Raw genomic sequence first — 27,970 nt, forward strand, 5'->3', positions numbered from 1 at the left:
GTAAATTTATTTTAGCAGTGGCAGCCCCAAAATTCTTTGTGTGATGGATGTGATAGATTGAAACAGTTTTTCAGGTTTTGTAAGAATCCACAACCAGAAATATATATATATATATACATACATACATATAGTATATACACATACATGTATATATGTATGTGTGCATACACACACACACACACACACACACACACATATATACTAAAATTCTTGCTCCATTTCACTCTGTCTTTCTGCTTCTCTATCTTCCTTCCTCTTTCCCCATCTCTTCTTTTCCTTCTTCCCTTCTTCATTCTTTGAGAATTCTGGGGTCAAAAGTGAAAATATATCCACATAAAAAATATAATTAAGAGATAGTGAATATAAGAGAGGATGGGTAATCTGAGATTGCAGTTGAATTTCTCCAGAAAACAACTAGAGATTTTCCCTGTGGTACATAATGATAAAATGAACTTTTAAGAAAGGTGGCAATGGAATATATTATAGGAGCTGCTGCTGCTGCTACTACCACCACTTCTACTTCAGAATAATAATAATAATAATAATTAATAATTATAATTATAAGAGGGATTGGACCCTTGACTTCACTCACATGGAGAACTCCCAGGTGAGGAAATTCCTTTTTACTAATGTAGTTCCTCATCTTCTCTGTTTTAGATGCTTAAAGGACCGAGAGGTACATGACTTACTCAGAGTCACACAGCATATGTCAGAGGTAGCTCATGAAATCAGGTCATCTTAGCTTTAAAGGAGGCTTTTATCCACTGTTCCTCACTCCCTCTCTATTATTTACTATATAAGTGGCACCTAAAGGTTGGAAAAGCACCTAATTTATGTTATCTCATTTGATCCTCACAACCCTTTAAGGTGGTTGCTATTATTATCCGTATTTTATAGATGGGAAAACTGGGGGAGAGAGGTTAAGAGACTTGCCTTTGGTCACATAGCTAGTAAGTGTTTGAGGTAGCATTTGAATACAGATCTTCCTGATTCTATAACCAGCACTCTATGTACTATGCTATGACAATAAAAATATAACTCATATCTGTATCTATATTGATAGATAGATAGATAGATAGGTAGATAGATAGGTAGATAGATAGATAGATAGATAGATAGATAGATAGATAGATAGATAGAAAGATAGAAAGATAGAAAGCTTTAAGGTGTCCTGGAGAAGATATGGAGGAAAGTTTAGACTGAATATTTTGTTGGTTGACAGAGAGGCCTATTAAATTATAGACCAATTTCATGAAAAAAAGAGAAAATTCAAGAACTCAAGATTTTTAGGACAAGATTTTTGTTGTTGTTGTTCAAGGTTAAAGGGAACTGTTCAGTCCATATCTCTGAGGGATGAACTTGATGAGCTAAAATATTTCTTGTTTCCAATTTCTAACAGACTCTGATATGGCAATAGCTCTAATCAAGGCTTACATAATTCCCAGGCCTCATTTAGTATGACATAAACAGGCACAGACTTTTCTGGGAAAATAAGTTGGTATTCTGAGGTTGAAATTTTGGAAGATTTCTCTTGACTCTTAGCCACATTTTCCAGTTAGCATTGTAGCAATGATTTTTTTTTCTCTCACAGGAAAACAGACTTAGGTCTGGTAAGCACATCTAGTACATACATACTGATGGGAGTAGGATAGAAGGGGAGACAAAGCTCTGTTTGTCATTGCATTTGGCAGAACCAGGCTTCTGTGGTGTAAGAGAGGCAAGCTTATTAAGCTTATTGTTTGTCTCCTTTGCAAATGTGGGGACTGAATTTGACTCTCTGGTCCCATGTGGGATGTGGGGGGCAGGGGACAGAGGTGAAGAGCACAGTTCTGGGACAGAATGGGTCAGTGCTCTTGACTCTAAACTGGAGTTTTAAAATTATAAACTGGGATCATCATTGAAACATTTCAGAGAAATGTTCTGCATGAATAAGATCTCATTATCATTGCCTTCGTCATTAAATACCACCATCATCACATAGTAATCATCCCTGGGCCTCTTGGTCTCTCCTCAATATAAATGATACAAACATTGGCTCCTCCTGTCTAGGAGCCTATAATCTATAAAAGATAATACTGAAGAAATTATAACTTGCCTATGTCTATTAATGGCATACAAATACAACAAAAAATTCAAAAAATAGAAAAAATGGCTCATATAGCTATTTGTTGTTGTTGTTGTTGTTAGACACTATACTTCTTTTCAACCAAGGAAGCCAATGCCAGATTCTTTGCAGGTTATAATGGCATGGCTATTTACTTAGAGATGGAAAGGACTTTAGCAATCTAGTCCAGCTCTCTTCTCTTACTGAGGCAGCTAGGTGGTACAGTGGGTAGAACACCAGCCCTGGAGTCAGGAAGACAATTCAAATCTAGCCTCAGCTACTTACTAGCTATGTGACCCTGGGTGAGTTACTTAAATCTCTGCTTGCCTCAGTTTCCTCATCTGTAAAATGAGGATAATAATAGCATTTACCTCCCAGGATTGTTGTAAGGATCAAATAAGATAATAATTGTAAAACAATTAGCATAGTGCCTGGCACTTAGTAAGTGCTATATAAATGTTAGCTATCATTATTATTGCAGAGAAGGAAACAGACCCAAGGAAGCAAAGTGAATTTTGTAAAGTCTCACTTAACCTCTAATTATATGACCATGAATATTAATTATATGACCACCCAACAAGGGGTCATCTGACTTCTGCTCAATGAATGACCTCTAAGAAGGGGGAACTTACTATCCCTCAAGGCAACCCATTTCCACTTTGGGAAGGAACTAATAGAAAGTTTTACCTGATATCTAGTCTAAACTTTTACCATTACTCCTGTATATGACCTCTGAGGCCAACCAAAAGAATTCTAATTTCTTCTCCAGCTGACAGCCCTTTGAATATTTTCAGACAGTTATCTTTTCTTCTTCATGTTGCTAAATACTTCTTTTAAGTAATTCCCACGTGACATGTATGCTAGTTTCTCCTTCTAGTTGCTCTCCACTGGACACTGTGTTCCTTGGATTCTGGAACCCAGCCAGAAAACTGAAAGTTTCTACTTTCTTGTTGCATAGTTAATTATTGGCAAAACTGGGACTAGAATCCACATCACTTGATTTCTACTCCACTATGGACTCCACCACATCACTTTTTTTTCGTGGTTGCATTCCATTTTTATAACAACAGTTTTCATTTATTAGGAGAATTAACTCATATTATTTGTATAAGGAAAGAGATTGACAGTGGGACAAGTTAATGGTCATGATGACTTTTAGCCAATAAGCATCCTTTACTTAAGAGAGTGAGTTTGGAGAAGGGTAATAAGAGTCCTGGACCTCCTCTCCTTTCATTCAAATATTGCTTGTTTAATATTTATTGAGCACCCACGGAGAATTACCCTGAAGTGATTTTTTTTCAAAGAAGAAATATACAGAACTCTTGGTTTCAGTACTAACAAACATTCAGGGTTTAATGATATGGCCTAGCAGATCATCTTTCTTTCTTTGGGGAACTACTTTTATATAGAAATCACCTTAGTATGCTCATAATGTATATACATAAAAACAAAAAAAATTCCTATGACAGAGCTAATTAACTAATGGACTAACAAACAAGACCAGATCATGGTGTTCCTCTAATTGATTTTCAAGAAATCCCAGAAGGGCTAAAGTCATTTCTATTGGTATCTTAATTGCTTTAAAGTACCCTGTATCTCTTGGCTCTATGTAAGTAATAAAAAGTAATAATGCACACTTATTTTTGTGTGTTGTTCCTATATGCCTGGAGCGGAGTTCACTTCTTCATTGCAAGGAGTTTATATCTGTCTGTCTTTATGATCTGTCTCTACTTTATCACCCATCTCTTTATCACTCTGTCTCTATTATCTATCTTCCTATCTCTATTACCTATCTATCATCTATCCATCCATCCATCCATCCATCCATCCATCCATCCATCCATCCATCCATCCATCCATCCATCCATCCATCCATCTATCCGTCTATCTATCCGTCTATCTATCCGTCTATCTATCTATCTATCTATCTATCTATCTATCTATCTATCTATCTATCTATCTATCTATCTATCTATCTATCTATCTATCTATCTATCTATCATCTATCATGACATTTGTAGACCCGAGAATATCAGAAACCTTAGCAGATCCATAACTAGCTAGCAATAGGAACCAGCAATCTTCTGTTTTGGGGGGAGAGAGGCATTGAAGGGGAGAATTTGTCACTATAGCAACCACAATTTCTACCACTCACTTCAAGCTACTCTGCTGTAACAGATGTCCCCTGTTCCCCTCCCCCACCTTTTAAATTTGACATGTACAAAGAAACACCCAAAAGAGAAGTTCACTGGAGATACCCAAGCGAGGAAGTGGAAGGTTCAACAAGAGGATGGTAGTAGGGCAGCCCAAAGAATTCTTCACACTGCATCCAGCACTGACACATGGTATGGTGGAAAATGCCGAATTTGGAGTAAGAGGCCCTAGATTGTTGAGCTAGTCACTTAATCTCTCTAGGTTTCAGTTTCCTTATTTACAAAACAAGGGGGTTGGATGAGAAGACCTCTGAGGTATAAAAATCCTTGATTTTATGACATCCAAACCAGAGTATCATCCTCTACCCCCTCACACTGGTCCAGGATCAAGACTCCAAAAGTGAGACTCAATAAAGGTCAGTAGAGGTATGGAATCTGAACTTGGAATCAGGAGGTCTGAGTTTGAATTTTGTCTCAGATTAAAAGGTGTGCGACATTGGACAAATAATTTAACTTCTCTCAGCCTGTATAGGTGAATTTCCTCATCTATAAAAAGAAGATCGAATGAAATAATATATAGAAAGCACTTGGAAGCCCTTAGAAGGTAATATCAGTGTTTTCTGTAATGTCATCAGGGAGCCTTGGGCACAGTGGTGATCTGGCCTTAGCAGGAAGGAGAGGGAATCATGACCACTCTCTCAAATAGGAATCATGACAGCTCTATGATCAGTGTAGCTCAGGAAATTTATGGGAAGGGAAAGGACCCTGTTGAGACAGGGAGGCACCAATTAGCCAGGAAACTATAAGTTTCTGGCCTAGAAGCTCCCTAGCTCTTCTAGGACTGGGGAATTTTAGCAAACTCCAAGATCATAGTTTTCATAGTATTTAGTTCTGAAATGGACTTTTGGGCTCACTGAGTTCAAGGATTCTTGATATAGGGTTTCATTATCTTGTATTTTAAAAAAAATGTTGATAACTGAATTTTAGCATAATTCTTTTCCTTTATAATCTCATGTATTTTATGTTATACATCTAAAAACATTATTCGAAGAGGGGGTCCTTCACATACACACACACACACACACACACACACACACACACACACACCCCCCAAGACTAAGAACCACTGCTCTAGTCCTACCATTTAATTGTTTTTACATTTAATTTTTATTTCACTTTTCTTCAGTTATACATAAATAAAAAAATTTATAGCCTTAATAAATGCTTATTGGTTAATTGATTGATAGCTACTTTCAGGTTCACCATGGCTATTTTGGTATGATCAATTATTCACTTCATGGTCCAAGTACCTATCTAATTATTTGTCCAATTACTAGATCATATAGAAAATTATATAATTGTCATGGCAAAAATGTTTATGACAACATTTTTGTTGCTATATATGTATTTTAAAAGCAATATAAATAACAAGAAAGAGAATAAAGTAATAAAAACATTGTCTGTACCTTTTCTCAATCTGCAGCCTTCTTGGCCTCTCTGAAGCCTGGGATACAGTGGTCTTCTCCTGGATATTTTCTTTCCTCTAGGTTTCTGTGACAGTGCTGTCTCCTGATTCTTTTACCTGTCTGATTGCCCCTCTTCATCCAGGTCACAGCTACTAGCCCTGGGTGGCCCCTAAGACTGACCTAAGGCTGCTTCTCTTTCTGTCTCTCTGTCTTTGTCTCTCCCTCTCATTTCTTTTGATGATCTCATCAGCATCCATGGATTCAATGGTCATTTCTGTACAGATGATTCTCAGATCTATTTATCCAGCTTTACTGGACCTGTTTATTCCAGTCTGCACTGTGCTAAGTACTAGGGATACAAAGCATGAAAAAGACAGTCCTTGACCTCAAAGATCTCAGAATATAATGGGAGAGACAATATGCAAACAGACATATACAAATAATTTATATACAGAATAAATAGGAAATAATTAACAGAAGGAAGGCACTATAATTAAGAGGGATTGGGAAAGGCATTCTGTAAAAGATGGGTGGTTTCTTTGCCCTAAATGAAGCTCCCTGTCTAGCCTCTCTCTTGTCCCACTGCACCCCTGGATCTTTCATACATACCCCTATCTGGCTCATGTCCAGATTTAAAAATATCCTTCCTTATAGAACACACTTCAATAATCAGGACATGTACCTGATGATAACATCAAAATGCTGTAGGTTCATGCACATCCCTCTGGGAAGTGAAATTCAGAAAATCTCTCCCAGTGAGTGATACCCTTTTCGTTCCAAGTATTACTGGAAATGACTTTCCAACACATGCTTTTTATGTATACTATCCACTATGTGGTTTAATCATATCACTTTCTTTTACATAGTTATTGTTTCAGTGATTTATTCTTTAACCCGATTATTATTCAGGATTTCATTGTTGAGTCTCCATTTGGGTCTGTATTTTTTGTACGAGGTCCCTGAACCAATTATTATTTTTATTGTTATTGTCTATAAAGGATCTTTAAACTATTTCTTCCTTTTCACATTTTTTTTGATATCTTTGTGCCCTAGATGTGATCAATTTTTGCAAAAATTTCATGTGGTAATGAGAAATATGGATGTTCTTTTACAGTCCCATTTAGAAGATGCCATAAGTTTTTTTAGTTCCAGTTTCTCCAGGAATTTGTTTAATTACATATTTCCCCTTTTGTTTATCTTTCTGTTGTTGTTGTTGATGATGATGATGAGTCATTTCAGTCATGACTTGTGACCCCAATTGTTTTTTTTTGGGGGGGGCAAAAACACTAGAGTGGTTTGCCATTTTCTTCTCTAGCTTATTTTACAGTTGACAATACTGAGGCAAACAGGGTTAAATAATTTGCCCAGGGGTCACACAGCTAGTAAGTGTCTGAGATGTGAACACAGGAAGATGAGTCTTCCTGACTCCAGGTGTGGCACTATATCCATTGTACCATCCAGCTGCCTTATCTTTCTGTTAGATTTGTTCAAAACAAAGAGAGGGATATTGAAGTCTCCTGTCTACTGTGTTATTGTCTATGACTTCTTGTAGCTTAGATAATATTTCCTTTATGAATTTGGATGCTAAGATATTTGGAGCATCTAGGTTTATTACTAATATTGATTTGTTGTATATGGTTCTTTTCAGCATAATCTAATTTCCCTATTAATCCATATTTATTTTTTGAATGTTTGTTCTTGCCTTGTCAGATAGTATGATTGCAATGATTTTTTTTGGATTTACTTGATGCATAGTAATTTTTTCCATTCTGTGTTTTATTTTTCATGTCTTTTTAAAAAAAATGTATTTCTTGTAAGCAACAGATTGTAGGGTTTTTGTTTTCTTATCCAATCTGTTACTTTTTTTGTTTGTTTTATTGGATTGTTTAAACTCTAAAAGAGTTTGAAGTGCTGCTGAGACTTTCAGGTAGAGATATCCAACAGACAGTTGAAATATGAGCCTAGAGCTTTGAAGAGAGATTTGGGGTATATATATATAGGAATCATTTTTAAAGAGATGATTGTTGGGGTAAGAGACTACATGAGATCACCAAAGGAGATAATGTAAAGAGATGAGAGGAGGTCAAAGACAGGAACTTGGCAGACATTCACATTTAAGGGAAAGATGAAGGGTCCTTAAAGGAGGCAAAGAACTAGTAGTTAATGAAATAAGAGGACAACCATGGTGTTAGAAAAAAAAAGAATGAAAAGATAATAAGAGGAAGGGATATATAGAGGTCAAGGGCTATGAAAATGGGGAAAACCTGAGAATTTATTGATTAGGCAGTCATTAGTGGTCTTGGAGAGATTTGTTTTGACAGGAATAGAAGTTAAATTGCAAGGAAGGAGGAATGTTAGGGAAGTGGTGACAATGTGTGGGCTATTCTTTTTAGAATTTTGCCAGTAAAGGAGAGAGAGTAAAAGAGACAGAGACATTGACAGAGACACAAAGGAGACCTGAAACAGAGACAGATAGATAGAGGCAGAGAATCAGGTTATAAAGAGGAATCTGAGAGTTCAGGATCTTGGTAAATCTAGGCCTGTGTAAATAGCCGCTCTGGGCCATTAAAGATATTTTTTTTCAATGACAGAATTGAAATGGAAGGTTCAAAAGCCTACTTATTTCCCTGAATAATCTGGATAAATTCTCCTTCCAAACCCAGTTCATTGTATCACTGTCAACCTGGCAAACTGACCTTTAATCCATTCCCAAAAGGTTTTAATTTATATGTTGATAGAAATTAAGAATTTTCCAATGATGTGCAGACTCCCTGAATGCATTGTGTTTATTTGTACTACATTCCTATGTCAAAAATAAAAATGGAAGAATTGTGATTTTTCTTCCACTTTTTCCCCTTTACTTTGAAATCCTTGTCCCCCTAACCAACAAGTATGCCTGATTTCACTTATGCACTGTAACATCTTCTAGCTTCAATTATTGTGTTTATATCTCAGCTCCCTCTCAGGATTATACACTCCTTGAGGGCAGGAATTGTGTTTCCTTTGTGTTCCCAGCACCTACATACTCCTTTGCATAAAATAGGCAGAAATAAAAAATAAAACTCTGCTATATGTTATCTGGGTGAGTTTGGATAAGTCACTTATCTCCAAGCCTGAGTGTCCTGGCAAATAAAGGTGTTGACATATCATCTTTAAGGTCTTTTATGGCTTTCAGGTCTAAGAACTCTAAACGGATTATCAGGTCTGTAATTATTACTGGACTATCTTCCTATTCTCTTCATTGGTTTAGCATTACTTCCACCTTTTGTCCCTTTGTACTTTTGATCTCTGGTTGTCCTTACTCTATTCGCTATGACTTCCATTGTTTCCCTACCATCCCCATTCTTTCTCCTTTCAGTGAGGTGGTGGATGTCTATAGAGAGAAGTGCAGCACTTATTTTTTTTAAGGAAGCAAAATTTTAATCTAAGTTGTGAAAAGTATTTTACACTATTTTTGTATAATTACATTGGGATTTATTTTAGTGATGGTACAGCTGGGAAAGATTGCTCTAATTGTGTAATTTTCTGTAACTACTCTGGGACAAAAATCTTAGTAATTGGATTTTTTTTTTTTTTTTACAAATTTAACAAGTTGTCACAATTGGATACTTTTAAAACTATTTATTTGTGCTTATGCTTTAGAAGTCTTTGGGAGCTGGTTCCTGTGTTCCAAAAAAGTGTTGTTGGGGTTTTTTTGCATAAGTTTAGAATGCAATATTTGATTTATTTAACTTTGAGTTTAAAAAAAAAAAGATTGACAACTCTGATTGTGCATTGTTTTCCCTAAATGGACCTTTGGTAAGATTTTTCAGGACTCTGCATTCCCGCCACACACTCTGCTGTTGCCATGGGAGCAGAATTTCTGTCATGTGCAGCATTATCTCCCGGGTGGTTCCATTTCCCAGAATGCTTTGCTGTTACTATGGAAATGACTGCCCATTAATCTTGCTGTCCTTTTACTACCAAAGCACCTTTAACTGTCTCAAACAATCAAGCGATGTTACCAGCAGCAGTGAAAGGAAGGAGAAAGCTGCTTCCCATTCTATAACCACAGAGCTGATTCTAATCAAGATTTAATCAAGGAGTAAAAGGAGCTAAGCTACAAAGATATTTTTCCTATTTCATCTTTCTCTTTAAATCGTTCAGGATAGACTCACCCATGATACATGGGCACATGCCCTTGATTTAGACCCCTATTAATTTTTTTAATGGAGAAAGATTCTAGACCTTTTCAAAAGTCTCTTTTCATGTTTGACATCTGTTACAAAATGTCCCAGTGGAATCAGAGTGACATAAGTGGTCACTTCTATTAATTGAGAACATTAGTCTCTTAGAAAAACACTATATCTAAGTTACGGCAATTATTTGAAGACTTGCATTCTTTGGAACAGCCATGAAAACAAACACATGCTCATGGGCCCTGAGACTTTAAACACAACATTTTGGTGGCTTAAGGAAATTAGGTTGTGGATAGAGACCAGAAGAATTTTGAGAGTTTTGCCTTTCCTTTTGATTCAGTTTTGTTTAGGTGTCTGAGGGAACATGGGTTTGGGTTAGGATTGGGGACCAGTTTGTAAAATGCAAAAAAAAAAATGTGTGTGTGTGGAAACACATTACCACTCTGCAAAGTTCTGAAGATGTCAGAAAAAAAAATGTTTTGGAAAACAAGTTAATGGGGATGGGGAGGGGACAATGGTATGTTTGGGTTGTGATGCAATTCCTGGAAAGATTATATTTTACAAAGTAGAATAAATCACCCTGCTTTGTGATCCGGACACCATCTATAAGTATAGGACTTGTTTCTGCTTCGATGGAGAAAGTACACAAATGGCGATAGGAGATGAGAATGGACTATTTTATAAAAAATGATACTACAAAAGCTGATGATTTTTCTCCCCTCCTTTCTGAGGAAGTACAAGAAGATGAATACTGTCTGACCCAGGGGAAATGAAGCTGGGACTTTGCTTGATGTTCTGGCCCTCTGCCCTGATTCTATAGGACAAGTGGAGTCCAGCCACTGTCCTCATAGTCCTTCCAGTGAGTAGGTTGGGAAGGATGCCCAGGTTTGTACAGGAGGCTTCCTAAATGGGCAAAGAATGGATATGACAGCCCCCAGACAAGATTGTGATTTAGACAAAGTTTTTCCATCAGGATTTATTTCTTCCTTTCCATTTTGGTTTCCATCCTTTTAGTATTCTCTCCTTTCAGGTAACCAGGATCATGGTGCCTGGGTCTGTGTCACTGCTAAACTCATTCACGATAAGGTCACAGGATCATAAACTTAAAGCTAGCATGGACCCCAGAGACCATCTACTCCAACCCCCCTAATTTTGTAGATGATGAATTCCTCCCATTCCCCTCCCCCCCAAAAAACCACCCCAAAACCCAGGTTAAGTGACCTGGCCAAGGTCAAGTAGGTATTAATTAGTAGGTGATCAGGCTTAATGTTATTTTAGGAGCATAATTTTTAATTTTTTTTAAGACTTGGTCTCTTTATCTCACCCAGGCTGGAAGCATACATCAGCTACTCTTGGGCCTGATCCCAGTACTGATCATCACAGATGTGGTACTGATCAGCTCTGTTTCTCCAATTTGGCCTGGATCACCCCTCCATAGGCATCCAGTGGCCCCTTCTCTTCTCTTAGGGTGCCAGACTTTGTGTGAACACTCAATCAAACACTCAATCAGTTTTAGACATACTAAAGTTCAGAACTCTCCAACTCAAGAAATCCAACTTTAGCCTCCCCAGTAGTGGGGACTACAGGCAAGAGCTATTTAAAAGGGCAGGGACTACAGGCAAGTACCAGCATGTTCACCCACTGGAGCACTGCATTTTAAAAGAGGACATGGGCAGCAAATAATGCCTAGAAATGCTGCTGCTAAAGAAATTTCAAGTATTAGAGGGTGAGTCATTTTTGACTAGGGGAGGTCTTTCCCACACCCCTTAAATCACATTGCATGAAGTCATTCTCCACCCCGTGTATGTATAAATCTGCCTTGTGGAAGGCACTTTCTCCACCTCTATAGGAGACAACATCCTATAGCAAAGTTTGGAATCTGGAGTCAGCAGACTTGGGTTCTTTCCCCGATTCTTCTCCTTGCTACCTGTGTGATAAGTCTCTTAGTAGTAGTCCATCTGTAAAAGAAATTGTAATTTTTCATGTTTGTTCATCTCCCTAAACTTCTAAGGATATTATTGATACGATCCATAGGATGTTTCTATGCTGCAGAAGGGTGGTATTGTCATTAATCTTTCAAAGATCTGTAATTTTGTCCACTGTATCCTCACTCTGTGGAAGCAGATTACCCTCCCCCCCTCATTAAATAGATGTCTGCGGCAAACCACCAACCCCCCAACCCCCCAAGAAACAAAAACAAAACAATGCAACGATGTCCATGAGCCCATCCTGTTGTGGAGCTCTGGGAATTTAGCTAGGCTGGTCCTCAGACCACAGACATATAGTACAACACCAGGCCCATATACACAGTCTTTCCAGCTTGGTAGACAGGGGCTGCTAGAGCTTGTGACATGGGGTTGGAACATATCAAAGATTTTGAGACTATTAAAATTTAAACTGGCCTACTAGCTAAAGGATAGACATACCTTGAGAAGTAAGGGAGATAAGACTATTAGGTAAGGGGAAGCTAGGTGGCGCAGTGGATAGAGCACCGGGCCTGGATTCAGGAGGACCTGAGTTCAAATCCGGCCTCAGGCACTTAACAATTAGCTGTGTGACCCTGGGCAAGTCACTTAACCCCAATCGCCTCACCAAAAAAAAAAAAAAAAAAGAAAAAGAAAAAGAAAAAAGACTATTAGGTATGGCTGCTGCCTGGTTGGTGCCAGGGGACAGAGATAACTCCAGAAATCAGAACAACCACCCCCATTCAAGTTTTCCATACCCCCAAAGGGAACTTTCCATAGTCAGGTGGTCACCTCATCAGTCTGTCCACCCATCATCTGTCCTTTATAAAAGCTTTTGCTTTTTTTCTGTTTCAAGGAGATAGGTATCTCAGAGAACCATATCTCTGAACCATCTCCCCTTGAGAGAAGTCTCTTGGTTCCTTTCTCTAGTGTCTAAATAAAAGACTATTTTGTTCAAATTGGATTTGTGTGTGAGAGGGTGTAATTCTTTAAAGAGGAATACCTAAGGACCCCCACCACCAATTTCCCCCATGACAACTTGTATTCCACTTCCATAGCCTTTGAGAAACCAGGATCATCTCTCTTCACAACAAAGATTCTGGGTAGGACCTTAATGGAGAAAAGACAGACATCTTGAGCTAGTGGAAAGAATACTAGATCTGGAGTCAGGAAAACAGGATTTGTCCAAATCCTGGCTCTATCACTGTAAAACCAAGGGCCTCAATTTCCTTATCTGTAAAACCAATTGACCAAATAATATAATCCAAAAGACCATGGGATTAATACAAAATAGTCATTCCAAATGTACATACCTTGGCAGTACTGACTCTAATGACATTAAGGTTACAGGACACAGCACTCACGAGTCTCTTTGGGGCTATTCGTTCTTTTTGTAAATATGAGTAACAAAACTAAGGAAGTAAGCAGTGAATGACAAAGGCCACTTACTGGAAATCTTTTTTTTAAATCAGTTATGGCAAAGAAAACACTAAGGAGATCTGTTCCATAATATTCTCCATCTATTTCTTTTCCAACAAAATCAGCTTTCTCTGTTACCAATGTCCATCATGGATAAATCACTTGGATCATTTATACATTAATGAAAAATTTTGGGGATGAGGTGAGAAGATTAACTTATAAAAATGTGAGAGCAGGGGCAGCTAGGTAGCACAGTGGATAAAACACCTGCCCTGGATTCAGGAGGACATGAGTTCAAATCTGGCCTCAGACACTTGACACTTACTAGCTGTGTGACCCTGGGCAAGTCACTTAACCCTCTCATTGCCCCACAAAACCAAAAGCCAAAAAACTTTTTCCTTTTCTTTTTTGTGGGGAGACGCAAACCAATGCAAATTTTTAGATTTACTACTTAAAGGGGATGTTGAAAATTCAGAAAAGGGTTAGAGGGGAGCCATGATAATGAATAAAATGTTACAGAGTAAGACCAATCAACCAATAAAAATTTATTAAGAACCTTGCTAAACATGAGGAATATAAAAAGAGGCAAAAGACAGTTCCTGCTCTCAGGGTGCTCACAATCTAATAGGGGAGATGACATGTAAACAAATATATACAAATGAGCTCTCTCTCTTTCTCCATATATATATATATGCATATACACAAATGATAAATAGTAAATAATTAGAAGAGGGAAAGCATTAAAATTAAAGAGGGATTGAGCAAAGCTTCCTATAAAAAATGGGATTTTAGTTGGGACTCAAAGGAAGCCAGGGAAGGCAATAGATTGAGGTCAGAAAGTAAAGATTAAGGGATCTGAAATGATTTGGTCTAGAAATTTTGATAAGATGTTAAATTTTTTCTTTATATTCACAGAAAGGATAAGGAGATAGACTGGATTATAACATGAGAGATTTAAATTAGATATGAAAGGGTTTCTTTCAGGGTTGTTAGAGCCTGGAATTGATACCAGGCAAAGTTGTAGAACTTCTTCTGGAGGTTCCCAGAAATAGGATAGTTTATGACATTTCTTAATGGAAATATATGAAATACATAATTTTTACCTTTAAAATGCTTATTTTTAAAAAAATACAAATAATTAAGATTAAAAATGGTTCCATTTACATTGGACATCCTATAGAATGGCACTTCCCAAAATAGTTCACTTAGGCTTTTATAGTTTACTTGCAGCCTATTAAGTGTTTTCTGTTTTTGTTTTGTTTTGTTTTTGCTGGAATTGTCCAAATCGCCTACAGGCAGTTCTTAAATGCCACATTGTGCTGCTGTCTGAGTGAGCTTCCAACTCAGTAAGGAACAAATAGAGCAAAAATGGGGTTCCAAGTGATCCTCACTGCTTAAAATGAACAAGTCACAATTTGGGGAGTTAGACTTATTGTAACTTGAAGCTTGGATGAGAAGTGATATGGTTGAATTGGACAAGATGATCTCTAACATCTGTTCCATATTTAGTGATTAACCTTTGATCTTAGCACCTTTTGCCTCTTGACTGAGATAGAAATGGGGTAGGGCACTCATAGACAGAGAGATAGTGAATAGGTGAGATAAGCCATGGAAAGCCTTATTTGAGGAGATCACATCTGAGATTTTAGTTTCATTTCTCTTTTAGACAATATAAGCTGAGGTCCCACATCCTCTTCCTTCCTTCCTTCCTTCCTTCCTTCCTTCCTTCCTTCCTTCCTTCCTTCCTTCCTTCCTTCCTTCCTTCCTTCCTTCCTTCCTTCCTTCCTTCCTTCCTTCCTTCCTTCCTTCCTTCCTTCCCTCCTTCTCTTCCTCCTCCATAATACTAACCAGAGTTGACATTTGTTTGGCACTTCACAGTTTACAAAGTACTTCCACCCACCCCACACTTGTGGCCAATGACAATTGAATGAAGCCTGCTGGGGTAAAAACATCAAATGGTCAATTTCTCACCAGTCTTCCTTACTCTAGTCACTTCTATCCTTTCCTCCTCACTTTCAAGGTGACTTCATTTTCTCATGGCAAATGGAACCCCATGGGGCAGGTGATTCTTGGTGCTTTAAACACAAAGCAGAACTTTCCCCGAGACAGGTTCAGAATCCTGGTTTTAGGATAATTTCTATGTACTCCTGCCAGAAGGCAGAGGATGGACTAGATGACCTCTAACAGTCCTTTCTGGCTCTTTGCTATTACCCACACTTTTCCAAGGAGGACAAGAAAACAACTTAATTGATTGCATTGTCTGCATTGTCTGTCATGCTCATGCTCTATCTGTCTCTCTGATATCTCAATGGAGGAGGCAGAGCCTGTGTCAGCAAATTTGAGTGGCAAAGCTCAGAGTGTGATTTCCTTGAGGTTAAAAGTGCAGTTTCTAATATTGTCATTTAATTCTACAGGGCATATGTGATATAAAGGAAAAGAAAATCACATTTGGGGAGCTTTGTGTGCAGTATGCATTCATTAAAGATTTTTCTCAGCATACGCTTGAGTCAAATTCTAAGTTCATTTAGAAGATGCATCACTAAAGGATTTTGAAACTGATTTAGGGGTTGTTCTTCCTGTGGGGGTATATGAGATGGGTGGAATTACAGATGCTAGCCAACTCAATTAGCTGTGTTAATAGATGAGGAAGATAGCATGGATAATGGAAATCCACAGATAATCCCCAAATCTCATTTTGGCTGACAGGTCCTACCTTCCCCTCCTCACAAACCTTTTTACCAGAGATGCTAACAAGTGTTCAACTTGATTGGTTTGAGTTTCAGGTCTTTTTATTTCCCTCGTCTATGCTCTGGAAGATTCGCAAATGTACCATAAAAGGGCTCCACAGCAGGTTCAACAGGAAGGAGGAAGAGCTGGATTCAGGAAGCTGGATAAGCCAGAGATGTAATAAGCAGGTCTTTGGATAAAAAAGAATGGATCTGGAGACAAAGGATCTGAGTTTGAATTCTTGTCCTGTGACTTGCTACTTGTGTGACTTTGGGCAAGTCACGTAACCTTTCTAGGTCTTAGTTTCCTCATCTGTGAAATGAAGGGTTGGACTAGATGAGCTCTGAGGTTTCTTCCAGGTCTAAATCAATAATCCCATCATAATTTGATGTGAATTCCTTGTTTTACTTCTGACTATGTTTTAGTGAAAACATGGGATGGTCATGTATGCTTGTGTAATATACATTACATACACACACACACACACATATACAGTATATACTAATATACTATAAACAGACTTAAACCTTATGTTTGGATGACTCCTCCCAGAACCTCCATTCTATGTGCCTAGACCAGCCCTCCTTAAATAGAAGATCCAAGAACAGCTATTCATCTTATGTATAGTCTTATCATTCCTCTCCAGGTTGACTCTGTACCTTTGTCTCCTTCCCTCTCCCATCACAACTTCCTTTTATGAGTGGTCTTCCTGAATCAAAAAGGAAACTTCTTGAGGGCAGGAACTATCTTCCTTTCTACTTGCTTTGGTATTCCCAAAGCTTAGTACAATGCTTGACATACAGTAAGTGCTTAATAAATGCTTGTTGACCCCATGATCTTCCATCTCTGCAGAGTGTTGTTTATAACACAGTCAATTTTGCTTGCATTGTTTTCAATGCCTGAAATACTTTCACTTTCTATTAAAATAATACTCATCCTTCAAAGCCAAGTTTAAATATTATGTTCTCTAGGAAACCTTGCCTAAGGAAGCCTGTTGTGGTGGAATGAACACTGTTCTTGGAGTTTGAGTTTGAGTCCTAATTCTGTCACTTTACTATCTACATGAGCCCGAGCAAATAATTTGCCTTCTTTGAGGTTGTTTCCTTGAATACAAAATGAGAATTATAGTACTTCTGCTACCAACCTCCCAGGGTTGTTGTGACCAAAGTGCTTTATAAGCTTCAAAGTATTATATGAATAAATGAATGTTACATATTGGTAACTGTCTTACCAGGTTCACTATTTTAGATATGACTATTGTCATGCTTCCCTGCTCCCTGGCCATCTTCTCCAAAGCTATGTGGTTTCACTCAAACTCCATCTTGGGGGGCTAGGAGCCATTCTGTTTTGAGGGGATATACTCTCCCTACTTACCACTACAGTTCTCAAACCTACAACTTCCCTCTTTGGTTGTGTAGGGAAAAGCAGAATGGGAACAATTGACTATAGCTTCTTTGCTCTATAGGAAAAAATGCTGAAGTCTAATTGGAAGACAAAATCTTGGTGAGCGAAGAACTTGGCTGAGCTTGTCTGCTTTACCCAGTGCTGGCTGGGCTTGTCCGCATTACTCAGAGAGAAAAAAACTTTTAAGTTTTATAGTTCTCTGGCTTAAAAGGGAATTATTAACCACCTCAATAATAGCTTTCTATTTATAAAACTAGCCACTCACAAGAATAACAGATTATATCTTTAAAAAAAAAACATTTTTATTTATAGTTTTGGGTTCCAAGTTTTATTCCTCCTTCCCTCCCTCTCCTCCCCCCTCCCTGAGTCATCAATCAGATATGGGTTATACATGTATGATTATGTGAAACATTACCATATTTGTCATTATATCTTAAATATCACCATTTATTTAATAACAACAAGCAATAATAATAATATAACAGGTACTCATATAAGACTAATGCAGAATTTAAAAAAAATGCATTCATCACAGTTCACATAAATCTAGCACACAGTATCCCACCAAGCATCTTTTATGAAAAGTAGACATGTACTTATAGAAACCTGGCAGGGTTTCATCACATGAGTGAGGAAAAAAACATATGCTTGGGGTAACTAATAATTTTGGCTTTGGTATCATGTGTCATGTGTCATGTGTCAAGTTAGGAATATCAACACCATATATAGCTCCTCCTTTGTTAACTCTACTGTTGGACAAATCCTTTTCTTCTCTTACTCTCATGTTGATGAAGCGGCTGCAATTTCTTTTAACTCACAATTGTCCCTAAAAGTGTGCCATGAAAGTGATCTGTTACTGAAATGACTAACAATTCCTTTTTAAAGTCAGAGAAATGTAAAATTTATCAGTTTGTTTCTTTCTGAGTAAGGCAGACAAGCCCAGCCAACTCTGGGTAATGCAGACAAGCTCAGTCAGTTCTCCACTCACCAAAATTTTGTCTTGCAATTAGTCTTCAGCATTTTTTTTTTCCTATAAAGAAGCTAGTCACTTGTTACCATTCTGTTTTTCTTTACCCAACCAAAGAGGGAAGTAGAGAGCAACAGGTACTTGTGAGAGGCTTCACCTTTTTCAAACTGTAGATGGCACTGGAGAACAATACCTGAACCAGAAATTCTCTTCCAATAAGCTTGAACAATTGAGTTCATTTGATTAGGAATCTAAGTAGCTGACCCAGTTGTGTCACATTGCTTCTGATGCTATTTTCTCCATGCAGCTTCAATATAGTTTTTCTGCCCCTCACTTGTGCTTTTTCTTCTGCTCACCTTTAGCTAGGTTCTTTCTCCTTTCACCCTTCTCTACTTTTCAGTGGCTCAAATTAGAGAAGCATCTTTCCCTTATGAGGTAAAAACTCATGAAATTTCCCTTATGAAATCAGCGGTTCTTATTTAATCATCCCGTTGTCTCCAAACTTATATTCGATTGATCATCTTTGACAGTTTTGACTTCCTTCAGGACTCACTGGCCATGATGAGGGAGTTGAAATATTCTTCTGCTCACCATTGCCAGGCTTCTTTCTATCACTACCACCCAGGAATTTCTCCTCCTTTGAGGTTCATTTAATCCATATATACCTGGCTCACAGTCTTTCTCTCCTTTCCAACTTCTGCCTTTATAGAAGTAAACTTAAACCTACCTACACATTGCTACTCCCTCAAATACCCTAAATTACTGGTTCCTCAATTGACTCATTTCATATGACCTGCTCCTTCACTCTACCTCAGCCACACATAAAGATGATCATACTTTTGATCTTGTCATCACCCACAAGTGCTTCATTTCTATGTTCTATATTCTTATTTGAATATAAGTTGTTGTTCCTCTTCCTCTCTGCCTTGCACTACCTAACTGTATTCTTCATTCTCACAGAGACTTGTACTGTATACATACATTCTCTTCCCTTACCAGTTTTGAACCCTTGACAAACCAAATTCAACTCTACAATGTCCTATTTTCCTGGGTCCCTTCTTCTCTCATCCTATTGCTGACCTTACTCTGCTAAGGCTCAACCTTGGATTATTCCTACTATCTGCTGCCTTCAATTTTATGCATGTGCTGTCAAACAAAGCAGAAAGAAGTTACAAAACGAGATTCACTAACAATTTTTTGTTACATAATCTCAATTGGGCCTTTTATATGCAATCCTTTTATATCCTTTTATATGTTCTTAATTGATTCACTATCCCACTCAACACATCCCTCCTTAAACCTCTGATGGTTCCCCTTCCTCTCTGTCAGTTGAGAACCTTACATTATATTTCACTAAAAAATTGAGGCCAATTGTGGAGAGCTCCCTCTTATCCTCTCCTCCTCATATTACTCAAAAGTCTTCTGCTACTATTATCTCTTTCACTTTGTCTCACATGTAGAAGTGGTTCTTCTTGCCAAGGTGGACCAATTTATAAGCAATCCCATTCCATTTTCTCCAGCCTGTTTTACTCCCTATCACTTACAATCTCCCATTAATCTTTAACTGCTCCTATCTTTTGGCTGTTCACCAATTGCCTTCAAACACGCCCATGTTGTTCCCCATCTTCAAAAACCCCTCCCTTGATTTGTCCATCCCTGCTACCTGTAGTCCTATATTTCTCCTCCTTTTCATGGCTAAACTTCTTGAGAAGGCCATCTACAATAAGCACCACCACTTCCATTCCCATTGGGCTATTTTTAACTCTCTAACTGTGGCCTTTGACCTCATAATTCAACTGAAACTGCTCTCTCCAAAGTTATTCCATAATCTCTTAATTGACAAAACTAGTGTCTTTTTCTGAATCCCCATCCTTCTTGACCTCTTTGCAGCCTTGATTATCCTGCCTTTTCCAGGTGTTTGTGACACCACTTTCTCCTGGTTCTCTTCCTACCTGTCAGTTCTTTTACTTCTCAGTATCCTTTGCTAGATCTTCATCCATCTTCTAACTGTGGGTATTCCCCATGATTCTGCCTTGGCCATCCTCTCTTCTCCCTTTATACTTAGTGATCTCATTGGTTTCCATTGATTCAATGATCATCTCTGTGCTGATGAATCTCAGATCTATTTGTTCAGCCCTAACCTCTCCGTTGACCAACAATCTCATATCTTCAACTGCCTATTGTATAACTTATATTGGATGTACCATCCACATATTAAACTCGATATGTCCAAAACTGAACATATCATCTTTTCTCCAAAACCTTTCTCTCTTCTTGATTTCTCTATTGTGGGTTTTTTTTTTGCGGGGTAATGAGGGTTAAGTGACTTGCCCAGGGTCACACAGCTAGGCAGTGTCAAGTGTCAGAGGCCGGATTTGAACTTAGGTCCTCCTGAATCCAGGGCTGGTGCTTTATCCACTGTGCCACCTAGCTGCCCCCTATTGCTGTTTTTTAAAAAAATTCACTTAATAAAAATTTATTGAGAATTCTTGGGATTGTTGCTATCTCCTCCCAGCCTTAGAGGGAAATCAGCTAGAGAGGAAATCAGTAAGAAATATGGGGACTGGGGAAAGGAACATCTATCAGTCTTCATTTATCCAATGAGATTGGGGAAAGAGGTAGAGGAAAGAAAGGCACCTAATGGTAGGGTGAGGGAGGTGAACCCATCTGCCAGTTCCTCTAGGACTGTAACTCAGGGAGGAGCGGATCAGCTTTCTCTTGAGGTCGAGAGGAGGTCTCACTATTTCTCCTCCCTAAGAGCTGTCACTTCCCTGGGTGAAGCTTACATCCTGCAAGTTCAGTATAAGCTTGTCAGAAGTGAGATAGATTTTGAGATGTGGCCATGGTTTTGGAGAGTTTCTGGGCATCTCAGTTCTTACAGATCTTATGAAGTTTGATGTAGCCAGAGTTCTTGCTCAGAGATTCCTCAGGCTCTTGGCTTCACCCTTGGCTTCTACAGTCTTCTACCATTGCTCTTACTTTGCCTTTTTCACCAGGAACTGAGCCCTCTGGACCTTCCTGTGAGGCCATTTGCTTGGCCTCCACAAGAGCTGCATATTTTCTGTTGAAGCTCAGCTCTGTGATGGCTATATTGTCTAGAATAAAGCTAAAGTCCTTGGTGTCAGCTTCCCTGGATCAACAAGGACCCCTCAACCTGTTGCACAATAAAGCTGTGAGTCTTTAAACTTGGCCACAACACTCTTGAGCATCTCATTCATGATAGAAGGCAACATGAGCTCCCCATAGTCCAGTCCTAGGCACTGGTACATGCTGGGCAATTCCAGAGCTCTGGGGTGGGAGAGCACTCCAAGGAAGATGTTTACCATCTGAAGATCTTTGGAGTCAGTGGGAGGAGAGATGTGGCCCAGCACAGATATAATAAATGATGGGGTTTGGAACCCAGGGATCCTTAAGTATAGACCTTTTGCAAGGACAGTGTTGTGTTACACATCAATCAATTCGTTTAAAGAAAATGGCTCTCTGCCTGCTTTCCAAAATGACCAAGGCCTCTCTGACTCAGTAAGTGAACCCCTCCCTCCCCAGTGGCTTCAGCCAGGAGCCTATTCCTTGGGACCCCAGGGCGACCACTCTAAGAAGTCCTTCAGGTTCTGGGACATATATGCTTCCTGGTGCAGCTTTGAGAGTTAGGCTGGGGATGCTGACTGATCCTCTCCATGACCTTCCTCAGTCCCTGGCTCTGGCCTGGCCGGTGCTGCCTCTCCAGAGGGCCACACCTCTCCCATGAAGAAAGGGTACCAGAAGAAAACTTTCTCCTATGATCTCTCCTGATATTCAAAGAGGACATGAACTTCCAGCACTGCCTCCATGTGATCAGAAGTTGGCTCCTGCTCCACCTTCTCCTTCCAGTGGCCCAGGTTCCCAGAGAAGGCATCTCAGCCCTGATGACAAAATACAACTTCTCTAGTGTTGTTGAAGACATTGACATCCTCTCAATCACCCAAGCTCACAACCTAGGTACCATCCTTGATTCCTCATTCTCCCTCATAGCTCCCTGTCCCCATTCATTCTGTTGACAAGTCTTACCAATTCCCCTTCTCTCCTCTGGCACTACCATCACCCTGGTGTAGACCCTTATCGTCTCACATCTGGGTTAATCATAGCCTACTAGTTGGTCTCTTTGCCTCAAAATTTTCCCAGTCTACTTTGCACTCAGCTGTCAAAGTGATCTTCCTAAAATGTAAGCCTGGCTCTGTTACCACCACCCGTACTCCCCACTCATAAACTTCAGTGGTTTCCCATCACCTCCAAATCAAATACCCAATCCTCTGTTTGCATCTGAAAGCTCTTCACAACCCTACCTTTCCACATCACACATCACTCTTCACCATAAACTCTAACGTTTGGTGACTTTGGTCTCACATCCACGAGGTTCTCCATTTCCTGTTTCTGGGCATTTTCAGTGGCCATGCCCTGGGCCTAGAATGTTTTCCCTCTTTGCTTCTACTTTCAGACTTTCTGGCTTCTTTCAATTTTCATCCAAAATCCCTCCTTCTACAGGAAGTCTTTTCTGATCCCCCTTTAATGACAATGCCTTCCCTTTGAGACTGTTTTGATTTTATCCTGTTGTTTGTAAATTGTCTCTTCCATTATTCTATAAGTCTCTTGAGGGCAGAGACTGTTTTTGCCTTTGTATCCCCACTGCTTAGCAAAGTGACCGGCACATAGTAGGTGCTTGTTCACTTCCTTTGACTTGACTAGATTTAAAACAGCTTACAAATCAGTTAAGGGACCACAATCCCTCGGTTATTTTCTTCAACAGTCTGTGTCTCTGAAAACTGGTTCTTCACATTTACATTTCATAAGGTTTCAGTACCTGGAAGTTCTTTTTCTGACCCTTTCAACCACCAAACAGTTCACATATAAAAGAGGTTGCTTTATATCCTTTACAAGGTAATTTAAGCCTTTTTATTTATGTCAAAGTTTATTTTCTGTCCCCTTTGGCAACCAAACTGCTTGCAGCTTATCTGAAAAATGTTTCTTTACATATAGGTTTTAGCAGTTTTTATTATACCAAAATTCTTTTCTGGCCCCTTTCATCAACCAAACTGCTAAACGGCTTAAAGGGACAATATCTTAAAGGGACAATTCCTTCCATATACCAAGTAATTTCTGGGTGAAGGGCATTAGCAGTAGTTTTTATTTTAATTTTATTGAGGGCAGGTACGGTATTTTGTTTACCTATGTACCTTTGTTCTCTAATAAATGCTAATGGAATGAATATAAATCGGTTGGAATTTAGAGAAGCCTGAAAAGTGGGTGTTTCTACTTTGGAAGGTGCTAGAATCTCAGTCAGTCAAAAAGCATTTATAAACAACTTTCTATATTCAACACAGTCTGCTAAGCACTGGAGATACAAAGAAAGACAAAAGACAGTCCCTGCCTTGAGAAGTTGACAATCTAATGGGGAGTGGGGGGAAGACAACAGGCAAACAAATATGTGTAAACAAGGGATGTACAGGATAAATGGGTAGTAGAGGGAAGGCATTAAAATAAGATGGATTAGAAAAGACTTCTGGTAGAAGGTGACATTTTAGCTGGGACATGAAGGAAGCCAAGGGAGCCAGGAAGTGGAAATGAAGATAGAGGGTATCCCAGGCATGGGGGGCAGCTAGAGAAAATACCTGGAGGCCAGGGCCACTGGATTGTTGGTGGTGTTCTTCATGCTTGAAGAGAAACACAATGATACCACTATGTCAGGGTCAAGGTGCAGTGTGTCCAACTGTGGCTGATCATGAACACAGAAGGCACAAACAGTGGAGTAGATATCGCTAAATTTGTGCATCTCATGTTTCTTTTGAGTTACTATAATTTTGCTTTGCTTAGTGAGCACAGTGCCTTCCTTGATGTGGGGTATGCCATGCTGGGTGGTCCTCTGCTAGTGTCTCCCATGTCTCACAATCAATTCCAAAGTTCTTCAGAGAGACCTTGAGAGTGACCTTGTATCACTTCTTTTGACGTCTGTGTGAACACTTGCCTTGCCTGAGTTGTCCACAAAATAGTCTTTTAGGTAAATGTATATTTGGCATTTGAATAACATGGCCAGACTATTACAGTTGTGCTCTCTGTAGTAGAGTTTGAATGATTGGCAGTTTAGCTCGAGGAAGGACCTTAGTGTCTGGTACCTTATCCTGCCAGGTGATCTTCAGAATCTTCCTAAGATGATTCAGATGGAAGCTATTCAGTTTCCTGGCATGGTGTTGGTACTGTTCAGGTTTCACAGGCATACAACAATGAGGTCAGCAAAACAGCTCTGTAGACCTACAGTTTAGTAGGCAGCCTAATACCTTTTCTTTCCCATACTTTCCTTTTGAGTCTTCCAAATACTGGATTAAAGGGTACATGGAGGGGCATAAGCTGTAAGAAGACTGGAAAGGTGGGATGGGAGGTTTATGTTATGAAGGGCTTTGAATGCCCAATAGAGGATTTTTATTTCATCCTGGAGATTAGAGAGGGCAATTGAAGTTTATGGAGTAGGTGAAATGGTTGGACCTGTGCTTTAGAAAAATCGCTTTGGTAGCTGAATGGATTTAACTCCTAGAACAGTACACTTTTGGCCATGAAGATCAACATCTCCTTCAATCCAGGCATCAGGAAGTCTTCATATATAGGTTTTCATCCCGGCATACCTCAGAGATGGACCAAACAAGTTTCAAGTGCAGTTGTAGCATCTTGCTACAATTGGTGCTAGAGGGTGCCCTTGTCCTATTTCCTCTGCTTGCCTTGTTTGCCCATTTCCCAACTTTAACTCCCTTTCCATTGGTCATGAATATTATTCCTGTGCTCACTCCAGCAAGACTCAGTTATCACAAATACAACTTTGATGCTGGTGGACATTGTTTCTGCCTCAAAATCCTTTCTACCTCTATGATTCCAATGATAAAAACCTTCCCATTCAGAGCCAAACTCAACAGTTGTTAGAGGGAACAATGTGGAATACTTAAACCCCGCAGGGCAACTAAGCAAGTGTACTCTACCTCAAAGACCACTGGCTCACAGGGTCCTTCTGTTTGCTCAGGTCTCTGCATCTTAAGATCATACTCCTTTAGAAGTGTTCTGATGTGGATATAAAGGATCTTCTGAATTCCAAACACAAAGAGCCATTCTCAGAAATGTGTACATTTCCATTGCTGGGGCTGTATCATACCCACATCCTAGATTGCCTCTTCTCTGTCCTGCTGATTTCAATCTGGCAGGAGCATTCCATTTCTTTGTACTCTGTGCAGCACATGTGCATATGGTGCATGCTAAATATAAACTGTATTTGGCAGGATGCTTTTCCCTCTTCCTTTGTTTCAAAAAACATAATGAAAAAAATAAAGACACCTTCTACAAAAGGAGAGAACCTCTTAGGAAGTGGAATAATCCTATCAACAAACCAAGCATTCTCAATATATTTTTGGCACTTGGCACTCTTGGCAGGAGCAAGTCTTCTGCCATCCCATGACTCAGGATGGTGCTGATGAGTATGGTTTGAAAGATTCTACAATTCATATTGATTCAATTTCTAGGTCGTTAAATCAGTAGGCAGAATTTTTAGGAAGGTGTATCCAGGTCAGTATTGGCCTTCCTTCCAAAGTACCATGTAAGATAGTGTGGTGGCAGATCATGGCAAGAACACTGGTCTTAGAGCCAGAAGGTGTGGGTTCATAATACTGGCTCTGACACTTTTTAGCTAGGTGGGTCTGGCTAAGTCAAGTAACTTCCTTAAGCCACAATTTCCTCATTTCTTTCTTTCTTTCTTTCTTTCTTTTTTTTGTGGGGCTATGAGGGTTAAGTGACTTGCCCAGGGCCACACAGCTAGTAAGTGTCAAGTGTCTGAGGCCAGATTTGAACTCAGGTCCTCCTGAATCCAAGACCAGTGGTTCATCCACTGCGCCACCTAGCTGCCCCCTCCTCATTTCTAAAGTGAGAAAAAATAATCTGTATTTCTTTGGCTTGTTGTGCTCACATTATCTGGGTCTGTTCTAACTTCTCAGCTGGTTTGGGGGACTTCAGAAAAGTGTTTACTTTTTTTTTTTACTTAAAATTTTTTTTAGAAAAGTATTTACTTTATAAGCCCTTGGGAAGGTACTGAGGTGGGAGGGGGAATCAAGTCATTATTTGGTAAAAATGTCTTTTTGTAAGGACAGAGGAAAGAAGGAAACATATGCATTAAGTGCTTACTGTGTGACAGGCATTGTGCTAAGTGCTTTACAAATATTATTTCATTTTCTCCTTACAACAATCATGGGAGATAGGTGCTATTATTCCATTTTACAGCTGGAGAAACTAAAGCAGACAAAGGTTAAATAATTTGACCAGGGTCACACAGCTAGTAAGTTTCTGAGTCTGGATTTGAACTCAGGTTTTCCTAACTTGAATCCCAGTGCTCTATCCATTGTATCACCTGATTTTCTGTAGAAGGTAGAGAGTTCTTTTTCTTTCATTCTTTAACATTTCTTTTTGAAGTTTTGAACTCCAAATTTTATCCTTTCCTCTCTCATCTTCCCATCCCTGAGGTGGTAAATAGGTTAGACATTAACAATCATGTAAACCATTTCCATATTAGTAATTTTGTGGGAAAATACTCAAACAGAAAGAAAAGGAGAGAGACAGAGACAGAGAGACAGAGATAGGGACAGAAATAGTATGCTTCAATCTGCATTCAGATGCTATTAGTCTTTTCTCTGAAAGTGGATAGCATTTTTCATCATGAGTCCTTTGGGATTGTCTTGGATCATTGTATCCGTAAGAATAGCTAAGTCGAAAAAAAAAAGAATAGTTAAGTCATTCACAGTTGTATATCATACAATATTGGTGTTACTGTGTTCAGTGTTTGCCTAGTTCTGTTCACTTCACTCTGTATCAGTTCACATAACTCCTTCTATGCTTTTATGAAATCATCCTGCTCATCATTTCTTATAGCACAGTAGTATTACATTATAATAATTCACCACAACTTGTTCAGCCGTTCCTCAATTGATGGGCTTGCCCTCGATCTTTAATTCTTAGCCACCACAAAAAGAGCTGCTATAAATGTTTCTTGTACAAATAGGGCCTTTTCCTTTAAAAAAAAATCTCTTTGGGATACAGATCTAGTAGTGATATTGGTGGATCAAAGAGTATGAACAGTTTTTATAGCTCTTTGGGCATGGTTCCAAATTCCTTTCCAGAATGGTTGGATCAGTTCACAAGTCTACCAACAACTGCATTAGTGTCCCAGTTTCCCCACATCCCCTCCAACATTTTAATTTTCCTTTTCTGTAATATTAGTCAATCTGATGGGTGTGAGGTGGTATCTCATGTTTGCTTTAATTTGCATTTCTCTAATCAATAGTGATTTAGAGGATTTTTTCATATGACTATAGATAGCTTTGATTTCTTTGTCTGAAAACTGCCTGTTCATATCCTTTGGCCATTTATCAATTGGGGAATGGCTTGTGTTCTTATAAATTTGACACAATTCTTTATATATTTGAGAAACAAAGTCTTTATCAGAGATACTGTAAAACTCCCCACCCCCCCAAGTTTTCAGTTTTCCTTCTAATTTTGATTACGTTGGTTTTGTTTGTGTAAAACCTTTTTGAT

At 38.9% G+C, this 27,970-nt stretch overlaps 1 pseudogene; it reads right to left on the bottom strand.

Annotated features, from left to right (window-relative positions):
- Window positions 1-21,135: 21,135 nt before the first annotated feature.
- Window positions 21,136-24,185, bottom strand: LOC122749664 (annotated as a pseudogene).
- Window positions 24,186-27,970: the final 3,785 nt, after the last annotated feature.

Source organism: Dromiciops gliroides, chromosome 1 (genome assembly GCF_019393635.1).
Source record: "Dromiciops gliroides isolate mDroGli1 chromosome 1, mDroGli1.pri, whole genome shotgun sequence".
NCBI classification, from domain to species: Eukaryota; Metazoa; Chordata; class Mammalia; order Microbiotheria; family Microbiotheriidae; genus Dromiciops; species Dromiciops gliroides.